Here is a 6,958-nt window from a genome sequence, read left to right on the forward strand (position 1 = left end):
GAGTTCAAGTCTTAGCTCTCCTACTAACTGACTGGGCAGGTTACAAATCCTCTCTGTCCTTCTGTTTTTAAATCTGGAAAGTGAGGGGTGGGAATTATTTGATCACTGGGGACCCTTCCAGCTCAGACATTCCATAGTCCTTTCCCTCATTTCCATGATAGCCTTGCTTTCCAAATAGGTATACTTCCAGATACCATGGAGATGTGGTCTTTCTTCATTTACACCGCACAGACAATCTGTTCAGTAACAACAGCACTGCTTATCATCAAGAAGGGATCTGACCTCAACCAAACAGAGCCTCAGAAGGCTGAAGTGAGCTTGGCTTCACTCCCATCCCCAGAAATGGCAGCTACAGAAAGGGAGTTCTGCTGCCACCATCTGGCCCCTGGGGTTGTCCCTGACAGAGGAAACGTGTAGCCAGGACGAAGGAACACAGCCCAAATTGTCTGCTCTGCTATTCACTTAAAATAAGCTGTGTGTGAGGAGGCTTTCAGAGCAGCAGGAGTTGAGGCTGCAAAAATAGACGGTACGGTGCAGCTGCACCCTTTGCAACTTTCGGGGAAAACACATATTATTTACCAGACAATAATAGATACCAGAGAATAATCATGATTATTATAGCGTTTGTGACGGCGAATGCTATAGTTAGGGTTCCAAAATGGCTTTCATTATTTTGTAGTCATTTATAAATGCCTTGAATTTTTTTCCTTCTAGTAGGCTGATGCTTCCCATGTTTAATGTCTGTGCAAAAGGTGAAGCTGAACATTCAGAAACTTATTTGATATAGTCTTCCTTTATTTGTGGGGGAGGAGGAGGGAGGAGGGAAAGAGATAGAAACACTCAGAGAATGAGAGAGACACAGATGAGAGAGAGATTTAAATACAAATTTCAGAATACTGAAAAAGAAACTGCAGCATCATTAAGAAAATCATCCAAAATAGTAGCACTTAGAAATTTCTGAATCATTGCAACAGTAATTAGCCCTAAGGTTTGAATAAATTACAAGCAAATTATCTAAGTTCTCTTCCTCCTCCTCTTTCTGCTTCTTGTCTCCTTTGTTATGGTCATCAACATCATTAGAATAACAATTTACTTGTATTCAGTCCTGTGGCAAATCCTACCCCTGACACTGACTGTGGGACCCTGAGTGTGGGACTCAGATCCCACGTAGCTCAGGTAACACCCTGGAACTTATCTACTAAATTTTCACACTGATGAAATCACAGATCATTTTTGGTATGCTGTTACAAAACTCTGTCACATGTAGTATCTTATGTGATTATCACAATAAGTTTGTCAAGCAAGGAGGGAATGTATTACTATCTTCATTTTGCAGATAGGGAAACTGAGGCCTAGAAAAGTTAGGGTTATAGACCTATAAGTCTCTCAATCAGGAAGTTCCAGAGATGAGATGTGTGTTAAAAGACACTTTTTATTCTTAATTAGATTCAAACTAAATTCAATTCAATAAACATTAAGCATATAGTAAGTGCAACACACTATAACTATACTCTGGGGTTACAAACACAATATCAAGTTTCTAACCTCAAAAAGTTTGCATTCTACTTAGGAGTGTGGGGTGGGGATGTACCAGAAACAAAAATACTTAAGTACAAAGTATATCGGTTTATATTATGCCAGATGCCAATATTGGCTCCCCGAAGAGTGATTTAATTTAATGATACCTTTTTTTATTATGAACTCAATCAACAAACACAAAAATGGAAATATAGAAAGAGGAACAAGAAAAGGATTGGATAGAAAACCATAAACTTCTGTAATATGGTTTTAAAAGTGTTTAACAAGGCAGTAAAAAAAAAAATTGCCCTTTATATGATTCCTTCCAAACTTTTTGCCGTTTGTGTATTTTAAAAAATTGATATTCTTTTCTTTCCTTTGTTTAAACCTCTGCCCTTTGTTTAAATCTCTGTCAAATGTCACTAACTCACCCTCTTCCCCCATTACCATCAATAGAGCCCTCCTTTGAAACAAGTAAGAGTAATCAAGGAAACAGATCAACGTACTGGCCGAATCAGAAAATGCATATTCCATTCAGTCTCTCTAGTCAAGAGACAAGAAGCATACTTCACTGTGAGGAATCTAAAGTCATGATTGGTCACTGCACTGATCAGACTTCTGAAGTCTTTAACAGTTGTCTTTCTTTTATCTGTTGTGGTCATAGTGGAAATTGTGCTCCTGGGGAGAGTCTTCTCACTCTGCACTGGTTTGTACAAGTATCTCCAGTTTTCTCCAAATTCTTCATATTTGTCATTTCTTACTGAACAACTCTATTCCATTATTTTCCTCTATCCCAATGAAGAGTGATTTTTATAGGCAAACTTTGTCAAGGAATCCTCCACATAGTGCTCAAAACTCTGCGAAGGGAAATGACCCAATCTCATGGCACGATTCCTCTTGCTTTTCCGATTGTCTTTTTTTCTTTGCAGCCTCTTTCCTCCCCCCTCTCCTTTTAATAAAAACATTAGAAATCAAATGGAAAGTTATATGAATACACAATGTGATAGAGACATTTTTAGAGCTAATCCTGCCAGATAAAAAGTTTTCATGTCTGGGTAACTCCAGTCTTGTTACATATTTGTGGTGTTTTACATTTTTAATTTGGCAATTAAATGTACATCTTAAGTGCGCACAGTGCTGGTGATTTAATATTACTCTGGGAACGCTGGCATTTCCTACCATGTGCACATTTAAATTTCCAAACTTGCTGTTAGCAAGTACCAAGAGCCATATTCATACCACTCTCATTAGCATCAGTCATTGAAGAGGCATTTTACAAAGGATATACTTAAACTTAGTTGCTTTCCAATGGACATTTTTTTTACTCTCTTAAATTCATTCTAATGTCTTGTTACAACCACAATGGAGTTTTTGTTAGTTCTAACAACATTCTCCACAGTTGTATAGATTTTTATGATTCCTCTGCCGCTATTTCGCCTTAGCAAAAACTTTGGGCACATTTTTTACATCCTCATTTGTGAAAAGAAAAGAAGTGTTCACTGTTGTACGGATGAGTAGAAGAGGAACTGCTCCTTTCCTCCTTCTCTACCTCCCTCCCCCTTCCTTCTTTTTTCTTTCTGTTTTCCCTTATTAAATGAATACTCTTTGTTTAGACACTGCCTACAAATGAGACAACATGGTGCGGAACAACAGGGGCAAGAGTATTGTACTTGAAGGTAGATCTGGGCTCACTTCTACCGCTTTGGCAAGTCACTTAACATCGATAGACTCGGTCTCCTCATCTGTAAAATGATGGGCTTGAACTTGATAACATCTAAAGTAGTCCAGCACCTAATCTGTGAAACCCCATCTAATACAATTTGTAATCCTGGCCACAACAGTCAAGCAAAATGAGCTGCTTTAGTTCAAAACTGCTAGCCAGTTGAGTGTGTCTGACCAACATTGACATTGAAATAACCTAACAAGAATGAAGAGCCAATTTCAACAATTTCTGTGCTAGGGTGGGCATTCCTAAGCAAGTCAGATTTCAGTCCAAGGTTGGGGGTGGAGGAGTCCTGCAAACTCACATGTTTTCAAGAGGATTTCGGATAGGTTCTTTTCTCCCAATCCTAGTCTGCAGTTTGGTTTTGTAATATAAAAATGTGAATGGCTCATCTCCTCAAGGGAAGAGCTGGAAAAAGAGAGGCATGGGTGAATTGGTTGAGTGAATTTGGTATCTGAAATTTGACTCATTTATTCCTACCACTGGGGATGTCACTCCATCCCTTTGAGAAGTCTCTTAAGAGGTGTGTCTCCATATAGGTTATGACTTCATTTGCTATAAAGATGATCTCTTGGCCTCTTTGCTTTACAACAAACACCCCAGAGTGAGGTCATTTGCTTAGTAGGAAGGGCTGAAATTTGGATCTGCAGAGCCTTAATCATGGTTCTGTTCACTATTAGGAGATATAGGATCAATCTGAAGACCTTAACTCTCAGGAATGAGATAAGGTGGAGAACTACGAGCTATTGATTTGAAATGAGGCTCACAGCCATTGGTTGAGAGGTGTGAATTGTGTATTATTAGAGTATTCCAAAGAAGGCTCAGGTCTAGAGAGTTGACTTGGTCGGTCATGTAAAATTGGTGGCACTGACTTCTAGAAGTCCTAGGAATGACGTTCATGGAACAAGTCATGCTTACTCAGTTCTCAGCCCCCTTCTTAGCTCAGAAGGAATGAACTGAATATCTGTTGCCTTACTCATTCCTATGCTCTCATTTGCTGAGGGTGGTTCAGTTCCAGTGTATTCTGACTGTCTCCTTTTCTTCTGTTTTTCAGGAATACTCACTCACAGGGTACCTTGCATGGAGAAAGGGAGCAGAGCAAACCATGTCACTCCACCAAATGACACCAGCTGGTCAGCTCACCACCCCTCTGGCTAAAACTCAAGCAAATAAAGCAGCTTCCTGTCATTAAGCGTCTCAGAGGAAGCTGCCCTCCCACGGTGGCCTCTGGCCCAAAGGAGCCAGCACATCTTGGACCCACCAAGCCTGCTCAGCATTCCTGCTGCTACCACCTCTTCTCATCCCCAGAAGAACTTAGGGATTTTGCCCATGGTTTCAAACAAGACAAAACAAAAACAAAAAAAGCACCAATAAACCACAAGGACCAATGTAGGTACTTTCCCCTCTCTGTCTTCAAGGCTCAGAAATGTGAGACTGAAAGATGATATGGATTTTTTTAAAAAAAAGTTGTTTTTTTTTTTGTCTTTTCAAAAACTGCTGTGGTTTTGCTGCTACACTAAGAATTGTGATTTGCATTGTACGGTTTTGGACCTATACTATTCACGTTTTGGTGGGGGAAAGGGATTCAACTGGAGTCACGATGCTTCAGAGTCATCTCTAGCCTACCCAGGATGCACTTTTAAATGAAGAGTTAGAATATTTTATTGGCTAATATACTTTTTCTTGTTATTTTTACAAAGGCCACCTTTATCCTTTTTAATGCCATATTTTCAGTGTTACACTTTTATGGGTTTTAATTTTTGATTTGACAGATGTAAGAAGCAGCATGAATAGTTTATACTGTGGTTTTTCAGAGACGGAATGCCAAGAGAACTCAGTAAATGTTTATTCTTCTCAGCTTTCTCTTTAAATTCCCCTAAATAGCGCCCCATTTGGGAACAGAGCAAGAGTGTTGAACTAAAGACCAAAATTCCCTCAAGGTGTAAAATAATATGAGAGGAATATTTGCTGGGCGTCACGAAAGACTTGGATGAAATTTCAGCCCTGATGGTTTTCAGTGATCCAGGAAGCCAGTGAGACAATCTCTCCATACGCAGCGCCCTTTCATGATAATTAGAATGGTATGGACAAACCGCCGCAAACAAGGAGTAAAGTGAGAAAGGTCCCCCATGATTCTGTTTCACTGTTTGCTTTCTCCTGTCATGGTTAAGAGAAATGTGCAATTCGATCCTCAATCGGTGGGTGGAGGACAACAGGGTAGATTTACTTGTGTGCACTTGTACAGTCGTAGCCGAGAGTCCAAAAGTCCACTAGAGCATGTATACTGGCACTGAATTGGTGAGACAGTTGTGGAGTATCCCATTCTGACAAATACAAAAAAGAAAAAAATACAAAAAAAAAAAAATACAAAAAAAAACCCCAAAAAAGAAAACCAACAAAAAAAATTTCCGATCACCTTGTGATTCAGTGTATCTGTTTACTAACTCAAATAAAGCAATTGTTCACGCGGAAGGTTTCCAAGTGCACCCTGACCTACAAGGCTGCAGAGCAGAACCAGCGAGCAATTGGCAGAAGAGGAGGGGAAGGTTGGTTGGTCGGTTGCAGGGTCAGCAGAGCTGGGACAGGGGTACCTATGCCCAGAGCCAGAGCCTTGTAGACATGGGGCACGATGGGGCACTATGTACATACTGTATTTCTATATTTTCCTTTGTACAGATTCACTTAACGAGTCAAGCTACTGTTTTACAGGTGCTCCTTATTTATTAGAGCTGTGAGAGCTTGGGAAACACACCTGGCGAGCGAGCTCGCTTTTTAAAAATAAAATCGTGGGGCAAGGGAAGGGGAGGCGGGAGGGAGGGAAAGCTCGCAAGCCAGGGGAGAGATTTTTAAAAGTGAACAAAAGAAAAAACCTCCAGCCACAAATTAAAAAGAAATCCCACCCCCATCCCCAACATGCGCCAACCTTCTTCCCCCTCTCCTAACACATGTACACAAACACACACACATACCACATACACACATACACACAGAAGTGGCACTGAACTTGTGCTCATTTTCCTTTTGGGCTCACAACATTTTTTTCTCTCTCCCTGACTGGTGTCAGATTTATTAAAACAAAAATAAATCTCTAAGAAAAAAATGCACTAACTTGTGGTGCTGTTGGTTTTTTTTCCATGAAAATGACTATTGTCATTGATGTTTCCTTTTTTGAAAGCATTCTTTTCTTTCTTTATGGATTTTAGCTTTCTAAGGATGTCAGTTTAAAAAAACATCCCCCCCGCAAAAACCCCGAAAGAGATACTAATTCTGCCTAACCTCTTTCTCATCATTTTCTGCAAAATAAAAGCGTGAAGAGACGTTATTTGAAGGTCCAAGTCCCTTACCTCTGCGGTCATGCCATTCCTTGATATCACGTTTCATAAACTAGCTCTGTCAGTAGGCAAGGCTTCAGCCTCTTTGCAAGGAAGCCTTGCATTGGGAGTCAGGGGATGTAGGGTTGAATCCCCATCCCAATAATTAGTAGCAATGAACTGGCATTTAGTAAGGATTTATTCTGTTAGAGGCACTGTGTACTAAGGGAAGAAAGGCAATTCCATGCCCCCTCTCCCCCCCATCCCAGAAAATCCAGCCCTTGCCCTCAAGAAACTTATATTCTAATGTGGGAAAAACATGTAAATAAATAGGGATATGTAAAATGCATTGAGCAGCTAGGTGGCACAGTGGATAAAGTGCCAGGCCTGGAGTCAGGAAGACTCA

The 6,958-nt window shown here is 40.3% G+C and overlaps 1 protein-coding gene across 2 annotated transcripts in view; it reads left to right on the plus strand.

Annotated features, from left to right (window-relative positions):
• The window catches only part of SOBP (sine oculis binding protein homolog), a 228,742-nt gene extending 222,397 nt beyond the window's left edge, over positions 1 to 6,345 (plus strand). For both annotated transcript variants that reach the window (XM_072642983.1, XM_072642985.1), the window contains one exon: positions 4,296 to 6,345. The gene's annotated coding sequence lies outside the window, so the exon portion shown is untranslated. The remainder of the gene's footprint in view (positions 1 to 4,295) is intronic.
• Positions 6,346 to 6,958: the final 613 nt, after the last annotated feature.

Source organism: Notamacropus eugenii, chromosome 2 (genome assembly GCF_028372415.1).
Source record: "Notamacropus eugenii isolate mMacEug1 chromosome 2, mMacEug1.pri_v2, whole genome shotgun sequence".
NCBI lineage: Eukaryota > Metazoa > Chordata > Mammalia > Diprotodontia > Macropodidae > Notamacropus > Notamacropus eugenii.